Source organism: Elephantulus edwardii, unplaced genomic scaffold (genome assembly GCF_000299155.1).
Source record: "Elephantulus edwardii isolate Elephantulus edwardi_28Jun2011 unplaced genomic scaffold, EleEdw1.0 scaffold00257, whole genome shotgun sequence".
Lineage (NCBI taxonomy): Eukaryota > Metazoa > Chordata > Mammalia > Macroscelidea > Macroscelididae > Elephantulus > Elephantulus edwardii.
Window position 1 is genome coordinate 2864030 of NW_006400007.1, and position 20355 is coordinate 2884384.

Genomic DNA, 20355 nt, shown 5'->3' on the forward strand with positions numbered 1-20355 from the left:
GGACATGTTGTAAGGAGAGACAGGTCTTTAGAGAGGGACATCATGCTGGGTAGAGTAGAGGGACAGCGCAGGAGGGGAAGTCCCTCTATGAGGTGGATTGATTCAGTGACTGGGGTAATCGGGATGGGTGTATCAGAGGCAATGAGATTGGCACAGGATAGAGCACGGTTTAGGGCTGTTGTACACAGGGTCGCTATGAGTCACAAACGACTCGAAGGCACACAACAACAACAACAACAATGAATATCTAGTTTATCTATACAAATGGAGGAATTATAGGTTAAGTGAACAGCAGTCTAGCTTGAATTGATAAATAGAGACTTGTGGTTCCTCAATCAATTATACAATCAATTAGTCCAAAGGATTAATAGATCACACAAACCTCAACTCACACAACCCTGAGACCTGAGAATGAACTAGCTGGTGCCTGGGTACCTATGCTGACCACTCTAAAAGAGATAACAATAGAAATTACCTTGCCAAATACACACAAATAGAGCATGAAGTTTCCCTGTTACTTGTCTCTTCAAAGAGAATTCCTTTACCATAGTAATGCCATCTTATTTCCTATCAGTAATCAGACAGGGGCAAGGAACCTGAACAATATAAGAGGATCCTGATCACAAGGTAACAAAGCTGTAATCAATTAAACAGAACAAATATAATCCCTCTATCATAAATAGTCTGCTGTTAGGGACCGCTCCAAAGTACTGGAAAGCAATGGTGTGTGTCACTTTGGAGACTAAGGTGTGTCTGATACAAGCCATGGTCTTTGCAATCACTTGTTATGTGTCAGAGAGTTGGACAATGACTTGACTGGGGAGGATAGAAGGAGAATTGATGCCTTTGAGCTGTGGTGCTGGAGAAGAGTATTGAGTGTACCAGGGACTGCAAAGAAAATAAATAGATTCAACCAGAAGAGGGTTAAACAGGGCTGCTCTTTGGAGGCAAGGATTCTGATGCTTTGTCTGACATAGTTTGGACATGTTGTAAGGAGGGACCGGTCCTTGCAGAGGGACATCATGCTTGGAAGGGTGGAAGGACAGCACAGGAGGGGAAGACCCTCTATGAGGTGGATTGTTCCAGTGACTGGGATAATCAGGGTGGGTGTGTTGGAGACAGTGATATTGGCACAAGACAGAGCAGGGTTTAGGGCTGTTGTACATAGGGTCGCTATGAGTCGCAAGCTGCTCGACATAACAACAACATCATAGATAAGACAGACATGTTTTGCGTTTTCCTGGCTTTTATTCTTTCATATAAACACTAAGTATATAAATACTCAGTCCTTATTATTACTCTATGCAAGCCTCTACTTAGATGACACTGTCTATCAAAAGAAATATAACACTGATTCTGTTGATCTGAAACTATATTTAAACTTCACATAAATTGAATGAATTCCTTATCTGATCAACATGGCTTTCACTGTCTCTTCCTCCCCCAGCCCCCACCCCAGTATCAAGCCACTGTCCCTTAGATCCACTTCTGCTGCTGGTTCAGTAATGTATTACGAAAGAGATAACGTCTAGTACACTCTGAAAGTGTATACTGAAGTAAAAAGTATCACAAAGCATCCATGATATTGGGTCTTTTAATAGGCTAATCTATCTAACATTAAGAACTACCTTGGTTTAAAGTAATCAAAGAACTCTACTGCTGTCCAAAAGGTTGACAGTGTGAATCCAATCTTCCATTCCAAGGGAAAACCTGCTCTGCTTCCATAAAGATTTACAGCCCAGGAAGCTATGGGCATTTCTCTTCTGTCCTACAGGGTCACTATGAGCCAGAATCAACTCAATGGCAGTGAGTTTGGTTTTATGCCAAACTGAACTACCAGTACAAATTATATCCTGGAAATGCAGAGGCCCAGTCTTGGGAAGTAATCAAGATGGTTGCAGGAAAGGTAATGGTAGAGGAAAGGACTAGGGGAAAAAAGCCAGAACATTCAAAGAAAATCTGAAAAATACCAGAGATACGGACAAGCAAAAAGCTTGATCCCTGAAGCAAGAACAAAGAACAACTGAAAAAAGCACACAATTTTGATCAAAAGAGACAAGAATCAGCATTAATGGATTTTAGAGCCTGCAGAAGTACTACCAACCAATGATATAATTCTCTCAGACCTTATAAACACAATAGGATGATAACCAACTAAACTAGAAATGCTTAATATCAAATAAATATAAGGGATCTAGCACATTTCATGACCAAAAAAAATGCAACAATGGATGAATGGAAATCCAAAATCTCTGCAAATGTTCATTAAAATTAATAAAAAAAAGAAGTGTCACATACCTATTATTCCAAGAAATCTCTAATTTAGGTCTAATTAACACAATCCATATTTATTTTAGACAGAAGTTGAAACAAAGTACCACTTCAGGACTCTGAATCATTTAACTTTTTTAAGATTGTTGCTTTAGAACAGTGACTTCCAAATACTTATTCATGGACTTCTGGTGACAAAGTTAGACTTCATATTATGAGCTAAATGCATTCCATTTAATGAATATTGTTGTTGTTGTTATGTGCCGTCGAGTCATTTGCGACTCATAGTGACCCTATGTACAATACCCCTAAACCGTGCTCTATCCTGTGCCAATCGCATTGCCTCTGATACACCCATCCCGATTACCCCAGTCACTGAATCAATCCACCTCACAGAGGGTCTTCCCCTCCTGCACTGTCCCTCCACTTAACCCAGCATGATGTCCCTCTCTAAAGACCTGTCTCTCCTTACAACATGTCCAAAGTATGTCAGAAGAAGCCCCAGAATCCTTGCCTCCAAGGAGCAGCCTGGTTTAACCCTCTCTATGATGAATCTGTTTGTGTTCTTGGCAGTCCATGGTACATTCAATACTCTTCTCCAGCACCACAGCTCAAAGGCAAGTCAATTCTCCTTCTATCCTCCCTAGTCATCGTCCAATTCTCTGATGCATAACAAGGAATTGCAAAAACCATGGCCTGTATCAGGCGCACCTTAGTCTCCAGAGAGTCACCGTTGCTCTTGAGTACTTTAGAGAGGACCCTAACAGCAGACTTTCCCATCGCAATATGTTTTTTGATTGCCTGGCTACTGGTGCCAAGAGTGCTGACCGTGAAGCCGAACAAACTGAAGCTGTGAACAATCTCAATCTCTTCGCCATCCATCCTGATGCTACCAATTGGTCCAGTGGTGAGAATTTTTGTCTTCTTGACACTGAGCCTCAGTCCATATTGAAGGCTGCAGTCCTTGACCCTCTGCAGTAAGTGCATGAGGTCCTCCTCAGTTTCAGCGAGCAGGGTTGTGTCATCTGCATAACGCAGATTGTTGATAGATCGTCCACCAATCCTAACGCCACGCTTCTCCTCATAAAGCCCAGCCTCTTGGATAATCTGCTCTGCATACAGGTTGAAAAGGTATGGAGATAGGACACATCCCTGGCGTACACCCTTCCCAATTTTGAACCAGGCAGTGTTGCCCTGCTCTGTTCTGACGACTGCCTCTTGGTCCAAGTATAGGTTTCGCATTAGTGAATATACTTTAATTTTTAAATCAAGACATTTCTCCTTGCTTCTATTATTACAATTCTATTTTTCAAGGTAAAATTAAAGTGTAACAGCCAATCATGTGGATTTTTTTTTTTAATCTTCTGGTTTGAAACAGAAATACCATTTGACTCAGCAATTCCACTACTGGGAATAAGCCCTAAAGAAACCATAACCACCACCCAAGTTTATCGCAGCTTTGTTCACGACAGCAAGGAGCTGGAAACAACCTAAGTGCCCATCAACAAACAAATGGCTAGAGAAGCTGTGGTATATGCACACAATAGAATAACATGCTGCACTGAAAAAAATCTGAACTCATGAAATATTATTCAAAATAGGTGACCCTGGAAGACATTATACTGAGTGAAATATCTCAGTCACAAAAGGATAAATACTGCATAGTGCCACTGTTGTAAAATGGGACTGACATTGGGGTTACGGGAAGATTGAGAAAGATGGGATAAATAATGTATACTGCACTGAAACAGATGAGGGAGAAAACTGTTTAAAAGGGATATGTAATTAGGTATTATTGTCATGACAGGGGTCCAGAACGAAGGTTGTATAGTGGAGTAGACTTAGAGGCAGAGATTGTACAACAATGAAAGAATATTTCTTTTACTTTTCGAAGAAAAGAGTGAACTGGGGGGTAGAGGCAGCAGGGAGAAAAGTGCAACAATGAATGGATGGAAATCCAACGTCTCTGTAAATTTTCATTAAAATTAATAATAAATTATTTTAAAATCTTCCGGTTTGGTAAAAATTTTTTTTTAATTCTCTGATCCTTAAAATCCAAAAGTTTGGAAACCATAGTCAACTAAAACAAAGAAATTTCCCTACCCCATATTGTAAGTCAGTTATATTCAAGGTGCTTTCTACTTACAATATTATATAATTCTAACAAAATTTAGGTCCATACTATATTGGGCTGAACATTCTTTAAGGTCTGTAGTCAACTATTACTCTTTTCCTACTATTCATTGCAGCCAATAAAATGCTAAACATAAACAGCCACATTCTTGGAATTGTTTAACATGTAACTTTGATTTCCACAAGAGTATCTATATAATATATAATATAATACATATACTATACAATTATTTCCATGAGCAGTGTAAACACTGCCCATGTCTTTCCTTGCTTCCCTTAAATTATCATACAACACAATGACTTAGCAAAATATTATCTGCTCCCCAAGATCTTAAATTGCTTTTCTGAAATAATAGTAAAATGTCTCCAAAAATAATGACAATAACATACTGTTAAAATCAATAATATTTTAATGAGTATCATCATATCCCTGCCCCTCATTTAGAACTAAGTGCAACATACTTATTTCTAGAAACTAACATATAAGAACAAGAATTCTTTTCATTATAGCATTTATCCTTCCTTGAATTACAATTCATAAAAATTATACATCAAAAAAGAATTTTTTAAAAAATAAAAAAAGGAAATTGTTATTGGCTTTTCTCAAGAACAATTTAATGGGTAATAAATACAGTGATTATAAATAGTCCACTAAGTAAAAATCTGTCGGAGTATAGACAAATATTTGCAAGGAAATGGAAAGCAAAATGGACAGCTTTTATTTCTTCAGAGAAAACTTGGAGAGAGTCTTATAATTTGTGTACTACCAACTTTGACAAAAAGTCAAAAATCAAATTCAGTAAAAGCTTTAATCATAAAGAGCAGAATAATATTTAAAGAAAGTACTTGTACAGCAAGCCTATAAAAATTCAAAACCAAAATTTTTGTGAGCCAATCACAGAGCTGCTGGTCAATTCAAACCACCAGAGAGGCAGCTCCTTTGCATTAGTAGCCCAACTATCTATCCACAAGGCCACCAGAGCTCCCTACCTAAAGGATATTGTTTTATTTTAATACCAAGAAGGAAAAAGTCAGACAAAATAAAATCTACTTTCTCAAGAACATTGAATAATGTATGGAGTGTCTCTTTCAATATGACTTTCCTAGCCACTAAGTTTGACTTTGCCATGTGGATGGGTGGAAATATGTGAATGGGGTGTGTTAGCTTTCCCACATGGAGACTGACTAGTCTCACCCATCCACAATGGGGCTGGCCAGTCTCATCAATCCAAAAGAGGATTACCTAGTCTCACCATTAAAGTGAGCAGATCAAGCAGGGGACTGGGAAAAGAAGCAACACTCAAACAAACACATACCTCACTGGCAGCAAAAAACAAGCAGCAAGAAAATGCAACCCATCCTTCAGGATCAGAGCAACAACCATAGCAACCACAGCAGAGAACCAGAGACCAGACATGAGATGGGACCTTGGGACTGCTATACTATTGGAACCAGACCTAAGAGTCTTTGCCCAAGCTTATTGAACAATAGTGGGTGGGGATAACAATTCACAGGACTAATATCTTCATAACACTTAGCCTAAAGCCAAGAGGCTCAAAGCTGAGGTGCCTACGAACACATTTCAGAAGTTGTCCTGATTGTATTCTGCTACTAACCTAGATTATAACTTTCTAATTTCCCAATATGGTTTTTTGTGATCTGTGAACTATCACGTTGGATTCTAGACCCAGGAAAACATAAGATTGATGTTGAGATAGGTAGAAAGAGGTGCAGGAGCATGAAGGGACATGTCTGACCACAAAGGAACTAGTGGTGTTGCTGATGTTGTTGACAGATAGTTCCCCTTTGTGAAGTTGGTAAAGGTCAAATATGGCTGTCCCAACATAGTCCTTTCTCTTTTTATACAATATCACACTTAAGTATGTAATTACATATGGCTTTCTCAGTCACTTCTATATTTTCTGTATTTTAATTACTCTTCTATCTTTATTTCAGTTTTTGTTTCCATTTCCTTACTCAATAACTCTTTCTTCAAACTTGAGTCTGTAATTCAAAGTACCTTAGATGCAATCATTTTACACTATTTCTTCAAGTGCTTCCTACTTACTCTCACTTATGGGGTAGCCTTTCTCCTTTCTTGAAATTTTTCTAAAGTAGTCAAGCAGAGTATTTTGTCTTACTGCTAATTACATTGTTGTTTGGTGCTGTCAAGTTGTAGACGACTCATAGCAACCCTATGAACAAAAGGCCTGAGCACTGTTCACAGAGTTTCTGGAGGCAAGCCATTTCGGAAGCGGATGGCACTCCTGCTTCCGAACTTGTTTTAATTGGGAAGCTCTACCAAACACTGTCCACTATAGGTAACCATTATCACATTTGGCACATCAGTGTCACAGTGTTTAGCGTCACAGCAAGATTCTTCTACTTACTTTGTTGTTGCTAAGTGCCATTGAGTCGCTTGCAACTCATAGTGACCCTATGTACAAGAACCCTAAATGCCATTCTAGCCTGTGCCAATCTCCCTGTATCAAACACATTCATTCCCACCACTCCACTCACAGATTCGATCCATCTCATAAAGGGTCTTCCTCTCCTGCGCCGTTCCTCCACCCTCCCAAACATGATGTCCCTCTCCAAGGACTAGTCCCTCCTTGCAACATGCCCAAAGTATGTCAGACAAAGCTTCAGAATCCTTGACTCCAGGGAACATTCTGGCTTCACCCTCTCCAGGACAAACCTGTTTGTTCTCCTAGCAGTACACGATATATTCAACATTCTTCTTCAGCACCACAACTCAAAGGCATCAATTCTCTTTCTGTCAGCCCTAGTCACTGTCCAACTCTCTGATGCATAGCACATAATTGCAAAGACTATAGCCTGGATCAGGCGCACCTTAGTCTCCAGCTTGACGTCGTTGCACTTCCATACCCTTGAGAGGTTCCTCACAGCTGACTTTCCCAATGCAATTTGTCTGCTGATTTCCTGGCGGCTGTTACCAAGAGTATTGATTATGGAGCCAAGCAAACTAAAACTGATAACTATCTCAAACTCTTCACCACCCATACTGATGCTGCCAATTGGCCCAGTGGTGAGAATCTTTTCTTTTCTTTTTTTTTTGTAATTTTAATGAACATTTACAGAGAATTTTGATTTCCATTCATTCATTGCTGCACTTCTCTACCTGCCCAGCCCTCTCCCCCCCACCCAGTTTGCTCCTCTCTTTCAAAAGTAAAAGAAAGACTCCCTCCCTGGTACACAACCCCCCACACTGCTCCCACCGCCCCAAGTACATTCCACTAAGCAACCTTATTGGTGGACTCTTGTGATAACCATAATACCCTATCATACATCGCTTTTAAATTATTCAGTCCCTCATCTGTTTCAGTGCAGTATACACAATTTATCCAGTTTTTCTCAGTCTTACCCCCACCCTGATATCAGTCCCCTTTTACAGCAGTGGCACCATGCAATATTTGTCCTTTTTGCAACTGAGATAGTTCACTCAGCATAATGTCCTCCAGGCTCACCCATTTTGAATAATATTGAATGAGTTCCTTGTTTTTCAATGCAGCATAGTATTCCATTGTGTGAATATACCACAGCTTCTCTATCCATTCGTTTGTTGATGGGCCCCTGGGTTGTTTCCAACTCCTTGCTATTGTGAACAGAACTGTGATAAACATGGGTGTGCAGAGAACCTTTGTTTTCTTGATGTTGAACTTCAATCCATAATGAAGACTGCAGTCCTTGACCTTCTGCAGCAAGCGCTTCAGGTCCTCCTCAGTTTCAGCAAGCAGGGTGTGTCATCTGCATAACACAGGCTGTTGACGATTCTTCCACCAATCCTGATGCCACATTCCTCCTCGTACAGCCCAGCATCTCGGATGATCTGTTCTGCATACAGGTTGAAAAGGTATGGAGACAGAATGCATCCCTGACAGATCCCTTTTTCTTGATTTTGAACCATCCAGTGTCTCCCTGCTCTGTTCTGATGACTGCCTCTTGGTCCAAGAATAGGTTTCACATTAGCACGATCAAATGTTCTGGGGTTCCCATTCTTCTCAGAGTCAGCCACAGCTTGTTGTGATCCACACAGTCAAAAGCCTTTGCATAGTCAATGAAGCACAGATAGACATTCTTCTGGTATTCTTTGCTTTTTGCCAAGATCCATCTTCCATTAGCTATAATATCCCTAGTACCGCAGCCTCTTCTAAATCCAGCCTGTACATCTGGCAGTTTTCTGCTTATACACTGTTCCAAAAGTTTTTGGATAATTTTCAGCAGAATCTTGCTTGCATATGATATCAATGATATTGTTCGATAATTTCCACACTCTGTTGGGTCACCTTGCTTTGGAATGGGAACAAATATTTACTTACATTGGCTACTCTATTTATTAAATATCCAAATTAGTTTAACGACTAACATGCACCTGATTCAAACCATGATCTTTTCAGTACTTCTTGTGCTTCTGAAAGTTGGACAATGAATAAGGGTGCTAGAAAAAGAAGAACTGATACCTTTGACTGTGGTGTCAAGGGTTATAGACAGCCAAAAAAGCAAGTCTGTCTTAGAGAAAGGGCAACCAAGGTGCTCCTTAGAGGCAAAGATGATGACACTTGGTCTCAATGCATAGGGCACATTGTCAGTAGCAGTCAATCCTTGGATAAAGACAATCCTTGGATGAAGATCAGAGAAAGAAAAGAAGACACTCAACAAGACAGACTGACACAGTGACGGTAACAACAGGCTCAAGCATATCAGATATCATAAGGATGGTGCAAGGTTAGGCAAGGTTCAGATCTGTCGTTCATAGTCACTGAGTTGTAGCTGGCTTGATGTCACCTAACAACAACTTGTCCTTTTTGTATCACTAATAAGTAAAGGAAATAGCCTTTGAATTCACAATGTGTTAAATTAAAGAAATAAACAAATTGGACAGATTCCTTTCTAACTAGAAAATTAAAAAATAACAAAGTCTCTCTCATTGTCTTTGAGTTGGAAGTGAGTCAGAGCTGAGCCTCCAGAAGATTTCCAAGGCTGTAAACCACACAGAAGAGGACTGCTCATCCTACCCTGAGGCAGAAGCCTCCGTTGCTGGAGGGTTCAAACCATTAGAGAGGTGTGCTGTCTTTGGGTTACATAGCTTTTGATCAGCAGTACAATTTCCTATGAAGTTGGTGTTGCTGTGTTCTGTAGAGTCAGAATCGAATCATAATTGACCCTCCAGTGGGTTTTCAGAGACAGGTAATCACATGGGAGTAGAATGTCCATCCTTCTCATGTGGAGATGCTGGTGCCCTCAAACCACATGTGTTCAGGGTTGCAACACAGCTTCTTGCCACTATACAACCAGAACTTCATACAGAAGTATGCACGTTACTGACTGGCTAGATATTCCATTTCTATAGATATATTGCTATAAAAATAAGAAAATATAAAAAGTGTGTGCTTAACAGCAAACTTCTCTAAGTACAAATTATACTTCATCTATTAAATGAGAATAATTTATGCATTAATCTAGAAGAAATTTTGCTGAGTGACAATTATGGTGTAATATCACTATTACAAAAGCTAAGGAAAGGTTTACACAGATAAAATCATTCTTGGATGGGTATCAAAAATGAAAAGGAAGGGAGAGTGGACTAAAGATTAATAGTAAAGTTTGATGAGAGGAAAAGCAATACACAATAAGGGATCAATCATATAATTAATTACATTAACAAAGCATAATTAATGTAAAAAATAAATCTGTAAGAAAAAAAATATATACTAACAGCAGACTTTCTAAAGCTGGAAAAAGAGTCTGCCTTGATTATTATGCTTTTAAAATAATTATCTATACAGGATTAACAAATTAAAACTTACTGCCATCAAGTCAGAACCAATTCATTGTTGACCCTCAACTGGGTTTTCAGAGACTATAAAATGCACCACAATGGCCTGCCCATCTTGCTCCTGAGGAGTGGGTAATGGAATCAAACTTTCAAAGATGCACCACTTTGGGTCAGCCGCCCAACACTAGAATTCCCTAAATTGACAGTCTTTCTCAATGCCATTTGGAGAATGCCAAGTTGGAACTGACTTATAACTGACCCTCCAGTAAGTTTTCAGAGGCTGGAAATCATATAGGAGAAGACTGCTTATCTTACTACCAGGGAATAGTCAGTGGATTTGAACCTTGCACATTTGGGTTAGCACCACAATTCCCTTCCACTAGGCTACTAGTTCTCCAAAAAAATGACAAGAAGAAATCTAAAATTAGATAGGAACCTCAGGGAGCAGTGAGTTTATGCTAATGTGGTAATATGCTGAAAAAAGGAGCATAAGAAAGTCTGCACAACTCAAAGGATGTATTCAATGTTACTACTAAACTGTACATGTATTGCTGAATTTGTGTACTTTTGCTGAATATATTCACAACAGCAAAACAAATACAATTTAAAGAGGAAAAATATTAAAGCATTTAAGTTCTCTCTGAAATGCTAATACAAATAGCTCATTTATAATTATGGTTCAAACTTTTTTTTTAAATGTCCTTACCCAGCAGATCCAATGCTCTTACAAACACCAAGCAGGGGCCTTTTTTCAGCAAAGTTGTCACATTTTTGTGTACCTGACAGAGAGCATAAAATAAAATGTAAACTTTGAGAAATATTCTTACATACATCTGACATTTTCATAATCTCAAAATATTTAATTTAAGATAATATGTACATATAGTAAAATGATATAACTTAAATACTTGCCTGGGGGGAAAAATAGCCTAACTATTAAAGAAATTACACCAGTATTTTTGTTCAATCTTTTCACTCTTGCTACAGACCACACATTCAATTAAAAAAATAAACAAACAAAAAAATCAAATGAACATTTGACAGTCAAGACCATGTAGGGAATTCTGTGGGACAGAGCAGAACTGTCCCACATGGCTTCCAAGGCTGTGTACCTTTACAGAACCCCATTCTCTCACCTTTTCCCATTGAAGCAGATGTTGCATTTGAACCACCAACATTTCAGTTAGTAATACCTTAACCATAACACTACCAGAAATGAGTATCTGACAAGGGATGAATACCTATAATATATGAAGTACTCTCAAAACTGAAGCATAAAAAAAATCAACAACTATCCAAATAGGAAAAAGCAAAAGAAATGAAAAAGCACTTTACTGAAAACAAGAAACAGATGACAAGCATATAATGCTCAAATGACTACTTACTTGTGAAATGTAAATTAAGATTATGATGAAATATTAATACAAACCTATTAAATTTCAACTCATTGCCAATGAGTCAGAATCAACTAATAGCTGACACTCCAGCAGGTTACTGAAGGGTATAAATTGCATGGAGGATGACTGCGCATCATTTTCCCTCCAAACTGCCACTGGTAGATTACTAATATCAGAGAGGTGCCACCACTAGGTTACCAGTGTAACTCTCTATTAATTATGCCACCAAATATCCCTATAAACCTATTAGAATAGGTAAAACAAGGGAGCTCTGGTGGCCTAGTGGCAAGAAGCTGCACTGCAATCCCAGAGGTGAGCAGTTCAAATCCACCAGATGTTCTGCTGGAGGAGGGGCAATCTCCTCCTGTGCCAGTCAGATCAGAATTGATGGTACACACACACAAAATGAAATAAAATTTAAAAAAAGAATAGGTAAAACAAGAAATTACGGCAATATCAAGTGCTGTGAGACTTGTAAGATTATAGAAAGAAAGTAGATTACTGATAGTGGAAACTTAAAATGGACTGTGACTCAGGAAAAGCAGTTCAGAAGTTTCTTAAAGGTATGTGTTCTTACCATATAAACCAGAAATCAGAATGCTGTGTATTTATTCCAAAGAAATAAAAGTATACATCCTCATAAAATCTCTACACAAACGTTCGAAGCAAGCTTTCATAAAAACGGACAAATGTCCTTTTTTTAACACTTAGATGTACTTCAAGAGATGAACAGTTAAAACTGTGGTGTACCCTTAGAATGTAACACAACATGATACCACTTGTGAACAACTATCCATACACAGACTAACTTTGAAGGACCTTGCACGTATTATCCTACATGAAAAGTAAATTTTGAAAAGTGATAGTGTAAAATTCCATTTATATATTATAACATTAATGAAGAAACAATATTTTTATGTTGCTGCTGTTGTTGTTGTTATGTGCTGTTTGTTGAGTCGCTTGCAACTCATATTAACACTATGTACAACAGTCCTAAACTCTGCTCTATCCTGTGCCAACCTGTCTCTGACACATCTACTCCCATTACCCCATCACTAAATCGATCCATCTCTCATCAAGGGACTTCCTCTCTTTCACTGTCCCTCAACCCTCCCAAACATGATGTCCCTCGCAAGGACTAAGTTCCTCCTAATAACATGTCCAAAGCTTCAGAATCCTTGCCTTCAAGAGCAGCCTAGTTTCACTCTCTCCAGGACAAACCTGTTTGTTCTCCTAGCAGTCCACGGTATTATTCAACATTCTTCTCCAGCACCACAGCTCAAAGGTATCAATTCTCTTTCTATCATCCCTAGTCACTGTCCAGCTGTCCGACGCATATTATGCAATTACGAAGACTATGGGCTGGATGAGGCACACATTAATCTCCAGCCGGATGTCGATGCTCTTCAGTACTCTGGAGAGGTTCCTAACAGCTGACTTTTCCAATGTAATTCATCTCTTAATTTCATGGCTGCTGGTACCAAGAGTGTTGATTATGGAGCCAAGCAAACTAAAACTGTTAACAATTTCAATCTCTTCACCATCCATAATGCTGCTGCCAATTGGCCCAGTGGTGAGAATCTTTGTTTTCTTGATGTTGAGCGTCAATCCATATTGAAGGCTGCAGTCCTTGACCTTCTGCAGCAAGTGCTTCAGATCTTTCTCCGTTTCAGCAAGGAGGGTTGTGTCTTCTGCATAACGCAGGTTGTTGATGAATCTTCCTCCAATCTTGATGCTACATTCCTCCTCATAGAGCCCAGCATCCTGTATGATTTGTTCTGCATACAGATTGAAAAGGTATGGAGACAGAATACATCCCTCGTAGACAAGCTTCCCAATTTTGAACCATGCAGTGTTTCCTTGCTCTCTTCTGACAACTGCCTCTTGGTCCAAGATTAGGTTTCACATAAGTACAATCAAATGTTCTGGGATTCCCATTCTTCTGAGTCAGTCAAAATTTGTGTGATGTACACAGTCAAATGCCTTTGCACAGATAGATATAATTCCTGCTTTCTACCAAGATCCATCTGATATTAGCTATGCTATCCCTAGTACCACAGCGTCTTCTAAACCCAACCTGCACATCTGGCAGTTCTCTGTTGACGTGTTGCTCCAGTCATTTTAGGATCATTTTCAGCAGAATCTTGCTTGTATGATATTAATGATATTGTTCAATAATTTCCACACTCTGTAGTCACCTTTCTTTGGAATGGGAACAAACATCGATCTCTTCCTGTCAGTTGGCCAGATAGCTGTCCTCCAGATTTCTTGGCACAACTTAGTGAGCACATCCAGGGCAGCGTCTGTTTGTTGAAATGTGTCAATAAGTATGCCGTCAACTCCTGGAGTCATGTGTTTTGCCAATTCTTTCAGAGAAGCTTGAATTTCTTCCTTCATCACCACAGGCTCTTGCACATACATTGTTCAATGAAACTCTTCTGTGTCAGCCAATTCCTTCCGGTACAGTGACTCTGTATACTCCTTCCAACTTTTTTTCATACTTCTTGGATCATTTAACATTCGGCCCAAAGTATGCTTAAGTATTGTCACTCATGACTTGAATTTGTTTTTCAATTCCTTCAGGTTTAGAAATGCTGAGTGAGTTCGGCCCTTTTGATTTTTCTGACTCCAGTTCTTTGCACATTTCATTATAATATCTTGCCTTGTCATCCTGAGCTGCCCTTTGAAATTTTCTATTCAGATCTTTAATTTTTTTTATTTCTTCCTTTAGCTTTGGCTTCTCAGCAATCTAATATTTTTAAAGAGAACAGATTAATGGATGCTCAAAGTGTAAGATGGTGGAAGGAAAGTTAGATATGATGACAAATGGGTAGCATGAGGAATATCTTTGTGGTGACAAAAAATGTTCCCTATCAGGGGAGCTCTGGTGGCCTAGTGGCAAGGAGCTGCAACTACAATCCCAGAGGCAAACGGTTCAAATCCACCAGATGCTCTGCCAGGGAAGGAGGGACAATCTCCTCCTGTACCAGTCAGATCTGATTTGACGGTACACGCACACAAAAATAATAAAATTTTAAAAAAAATGTTCCCTATCTTAATTGCAGTGATGTGTGATAAAATGGCATAGAACTATACACTACATACACTATATCAATGTCAATTTCCTGGGTTTTATATTGCTGTATATTTGCATCTCCTATCATGTGACTGGAATAATTGGGATGGGAGTGTCAGAGACAGTGCGATTGGCACAGGACAGAGCGGAGTTTAGGGCTGTTGTACATAGGGTTGCTATGAGTCACAGGCGACTGGACGGCACATAACAACAACAACAACATGTGATTAACTGCCTCTAAAAATCCACTGGAAGGTCAGCTATGAGTCAGTTCCAACTCCACAGAACACAAAAACCACAATATACTTATATAAGATACAATTACTAGTGGAATCTTGTACAGGACTTCTCTAATTCTCAGTAAATCCATAATTATTTCAAAATTAAATGTGTGCATGATTGATTGACTGAAAATAGCAATATGCTTTGCAAACATGCACCTAATTCTTTTCAGGTATTAAAAATAATTAAAATTTTAAAATTAATGTTGTTGTTATAAGCCGTTGCATTGCTTGTATCCTATGACAAACCTATGTCCAAGAGCCCTAAACCCTGCGCTATCCTGTGCCAACCTCACTGTCTTTGACACACCTGCTCCTATAACCCCAATCACTCAATCAATCCCTCTCATAGAGGGACTTCCTCTCTTACGCTATCTGTCCCTCTACCCTTCCAAACATAATGTTCCCTCTCCAAGGACTGGTCTCTCTTTGCAACATGCCCAAAGTATGTCAGACAAAGCTTCAGAATCCTTGCCTCCAAGGAGCACCCCAGTTTCACCTTCTCCAGGACAAACCTGTTTGTTCTCCCAGCAATCCAGGGTATATTCAACACTCTTCTCCAACACCACAGTTCAAAGGCATCAATTCTCTTTCTATCTATCATCCCTAGTCACTGTCCAGCTCTCTGATGCATAGAATACAACTGTGAATAATAATTTTAACTCTCTGCTGTTATCTGTTAGTGGTTTTTGCAATATTAAACAAGATGATTTTAGTATGACTGAAGATACCTTCTATAAGAGCAAAACCAAGGTATCCTCAATCTCATTAAAATTATGTTACAGGCTGCCACTACTGAATGTCCTAATCTGGAAACTAATGGAGAAATCCTGATAAGAAGGGAGAAAAAGATGAAACAGAATTTCAAATCATGTTTATTGGACCAATTAAGTCTGGAAGAGTGCCTGACACTATGAGCCTGAATTGCTCTTCAAATCATTAATTTAAACTATCTCCTGAAGTCATCTTTAAATTAACTACATGTCACTTAAAAATTAACAGTTTTGCCCAAATAGTAATACTCCGTGAGTAATGAATAAGGTTAAAAAAAAATTATATAAGACAAAGACTCAACAGCTATTTAAAAGCACAGGTGAGAAGGTCAAAGGCAGAGAGGTTAAGTAGCTCCAAGAGAAAAACTATGCAAAAAATAACTAGAATGCTGGCTGTGAAAAATAAAACCAATGTCACTGATAATTAATTATGTCTAGAAATGGAGGAGTGAGAAAATGTTTTGTTGTGTATACTAGGGAAAAAATTAGTAGTATGCTACTTGATGGCACTTAACAACAAATATATATAATTTAGTAAATGCATAAACACATAAGATTAAAAAAAAACAGTAATTTCAAGATGGGATTTACTTCTTAAGAGGCTAGAAAGGAGTTGTGATTTGGGAAAGGAGGCCACAGAGATTCAGTATTTTTAACAATGTTTCATTCCAAAACTCAGTGGTAGGGAAAAAAATGTAGAATGTTAATAATCAATATCAATGAATTTTTCTAAAAATCATGGTTTAATCCACAGAAGGACAGATTAACGGTTATAATTTTGATTCTGACTTGCCATAATAGTTTTTAGCTACAATTAAAATCATTAGACTGAAAATAAAGCTAAACTAATAAAATGCTCTGTAATTATTCAAATTTGCAAGTAAAGTGCTCGTGATATTCAATCTTACTACATCTTCAAGATTTTTAAACAAATCCATAACTATATGTTGGGGGGAAATCAAGAATACATTTGTTCAAACATTAATTTACTATGTATTGTGTTATCCCTTCCAACAAATTAATCAGATTTCACAATCAACAATATGACTTCTGTCTGATTCAAGTACGAGTTACAAATTAACTGATCCAAAGTTCACAAAATTTGTTTCAAATTCAATAAAACCAAACTTCTATATCTATACAAGGCCAATTCTTCACTCCTACATATTTTATTAAGTATAAAATGAAAGTGTCTCACATCAATAGCTTCACCTTCAACAATACGTATTTTCCTTTTCCTAGATATTTTCATGAATAGAATATGTCATTAAAATACAAATAAAACTGGCAAGACTAGTCTGACTGTGATATTTTATTTTTCAAACTTGAATTTTAGTACTCCATTTGCTTCCTCTGATCTAGTGAAGTGCATCATGAGAGGTCTGGTGGTGTAGTCCGCAAGGAATTGTGCTGCTAACCCAAAGGCTGAGCCTCTGGTGGTTCAAATTCACCAGTGACTCTGTGGAAGAAAGAGGAGCGATTTACAGCCTCCGAAACCCACTATATGGTCAGCTATGAGTCAGTTCCAAATTAACAGCAATGAGAGTACTGAGTTATATCAGTTAAGTAGACTTTGCACTATAGAGAGTCAACCAGTTGATATCAAAGATTTATATGGTTGAGAGGTGGCCACAGACTGTAAATCAAGCAAAAAATTTTAACTACAATTTAAAAGTCCTAATTTAAGAACAGTATAACCCCAAAAGCACATAAGATCCATAAGAAGAAAAGATTAGAGATTATAATAAAAAAATATTAAAACCTCCAAATTTATTTGTGGCATATCCTATCTAATGTTTTAAAATAGAGATCTATATACATATAACTTCAGAACTGTAGACTACATTAAAATATTTATTATAGAAAGCTTGAAAAAATATAATTTCTAAAGTGTTAGTATAGGACATCTACAATCTCATGATCAATGTAGCTATTAACCTGATTTTTCATCCAGTATAAACAGTAGCATGTACTCTCCATGATGCTTAATGGAGTCATCACCCTCCCATAACATAATCCTCCAAATTGTAGAGGATTAACTTTTTATATATAAAATTGTGTTTATTTGCATGTAGACTGGAGAATGACGTTGCACACACCTGTTCTACAGCATTTAACAGAATGTAGCACAATGATTGAAATGAAAAGCGGCTAGCTAAATCCATCAAATACAGAAACTATTGCAATCCTGTTGCAAAGTCCCTTTGTTAAACTCCTTTTATTCTAAATCCTTTTAATTCTGTCCTATAACACTAAAACATTTATAAAAAGCTTAAAATCCTAATAAATCGCACAATTAAAGTAATGAAAATGGGCTGGCCTACCAACTTACCAACTCCTTTCCCATTCAACAAAATTCAAAATTGTTTGCACATCAGGAAAGTTATACACCATTTAACCTTATAACCAAACAATTTAAGTTTATAAGCCTACCTTAAAGAACTCAAAAGAAACCATTTTGACCTATGTCCAAAACCAGAAGCAGAAGTAAAGTGGAATCCAGCTGATAACGGAAATAGAACTCTTTGCTCTGGCGTGGAAGATAATGCCTTGAATATAAAGAATGCTGAGAGTAATACATTTTCCCTTTCTAAAAGAATTCTATTAAATAATTTAATTTGCTTTATCATTTCCAAGGCTTCAAATGCCTTTTGCAGTTTACTGAAAATATGTCCAGTTTTTTTAAAAAGGAATTTAATTCAACATTTAAATTCAGCCAAGTAAGTTTCCAGGTTTTTTACTTGTTTGTTTCCGATGGTCAACAAACTCATGTAGAAATGCTAAAGATTACTAGTCATTACTGTTGTTGTTATATGCCGGAAAGTAGACTACCACACACAGCAACCCTATGAACAAGGGATATTAACCCTGTCCAATCCTATGCCTTCCTTAACATCTCTCATATGAGTTAGCCCATTGTTAGTCATTGTGTCAATCCATCTTGTTGACTGAAAGTCTTCCTCTCTTATGCTGACCCTCCACTCCTCCTTTTTCAGCATGATGTCCTTTTCCAAGGACTAGATCCTCCTAACGACATGCCCAATGTATGTGAGATGAAGCTTCACCATCTTTGCTTCCAAGGAGTACCTTGTTGCATGTTCCCCAAGACATATTAGAGTGTAACTAGGGCAATCATGGGATATTCAAGACTCTCCTCCAATACCAAAATTCAACGGCACTGATTCTTCTGTTATCCTTACTCGTTCTTAAAATGCTTGCTGCAGAAGCTCAAAGACTATAGTCTTTAATATGGATTACATCTCAACATCAAGAAAACAAAAATCCTCAATCAATGTACAACATCATATAAGATAGAGAAAAGGTGTTAAGGATTCAATCTTGGTTGGATCTACAATCAACACTCTTGATACCAGCAGTCAAGAAATCAAAAGATGTGTTACACCTACTGTCAAGGATCTATCCAAATGCTAAAGAGCAAAGATGTGAGCTTAAAGACTAAGGTGCACCTGATCCAAGCCATGGTCATTTCAATTACTTTCACAGCAATTAGAAAGATGCTTTTCAACTGTGGTGATGGAGAACAGTATTGAATGGACAACTTGGAAAACAAGTTCGTCCTGGAAAGGATGATGTGACTGCTCCTTTCAGATAAGGATTCTGAAGTTCTGTGTGACATATTTTGAACATGTTGCAAGGAAAGACCAGTTCTTGGAGTGGGGCATCATGCTTGGGAGGGTGGAGAGACAGTACAGGAGAGGAAGACCCTGGGTGAGGTAAACTGACTCAGTGACTGACATAATGGGGGTAAGTGTGTCAGAGACAATAAGGTTGGGTGAAGAGCTGTTGTACCAGGGTCACTATGAGTTGGAAGCAACTCAATGGCACATAACAACAACTAGCAATAATAGCAAAGTTCAATAAGAAAGCAGACAATAAATGTTGGAGAGGAAATGGAGACATTAGAACTCTCATGTACAACCACTATGGAAGGCATTCTTTGTATTTCTTCAAAAAGTAAAAACCAGAGTGTTTAATCCACCTATTCCACTACTTAGAATATAACCTAAAGAAAGTAGAGTTGTGACCCAAATAGATAAATATGCACACTCGTGTTTCTTGCTGCATTATTCACAAAAATGTAGCAAAGAGATAGAAGCAGCCCAAGTGCCCATCAAGAAACAAATGAAAAGTTGAAGGCGTAAACAAAATGTATTGTTGCTGTTATGTGCCACTGAGTTGCCTGTGACTCACAGTGACCCTTGCTCTGAACTCTGCCCTATCCTGAGCCAGTCTCACTGACTCTTAACACACCTTTCCCCATTACCCCAGTTATTGCATCAATCCATCTCATTTGGGGTCTTTCTTTACTGAGCTGTCCCTCCACCCTTGCAAGAATGATGTCCTTCTCCAAAAACTGGTCCCTCCTGGCCCCATGCCCAAAGAATATGAGATGGAACTTCAAAATCCTTCCCTCCAAGGAAAAGCTTGGTTTCACCATCTCTAAGACAGATATGTTTGCTCTCTTGGCACTCCATGGTATGTTCAGTGCTTTTCTCCAGCACTACAACCAATGCATAAAGGCATCAATTCTTTATCATTCTTAGTCACTGTCCAGTTTGCTGATGCATAGCAAGTAACAGAAGAACCATGGCCTGCATCAGGCGCA

The 20355-nt window shown here is 38.3% G+C and overlaps 1 protein-coding gene across 1 annotated transcript in view; it reads right to left on the reverse strand.

The window, feature by feature from the left end:
- LOC102874803 (breast carcinoma-amplified sequence 3-like) overlaps nt 1-20355 on the reverse strand; it is a 347132-nt gene that overhangs the window by 226165 nt on the left and 100612 nt on the right. The gene's annotated exons all lie outside the window — the stretch shown is intronic.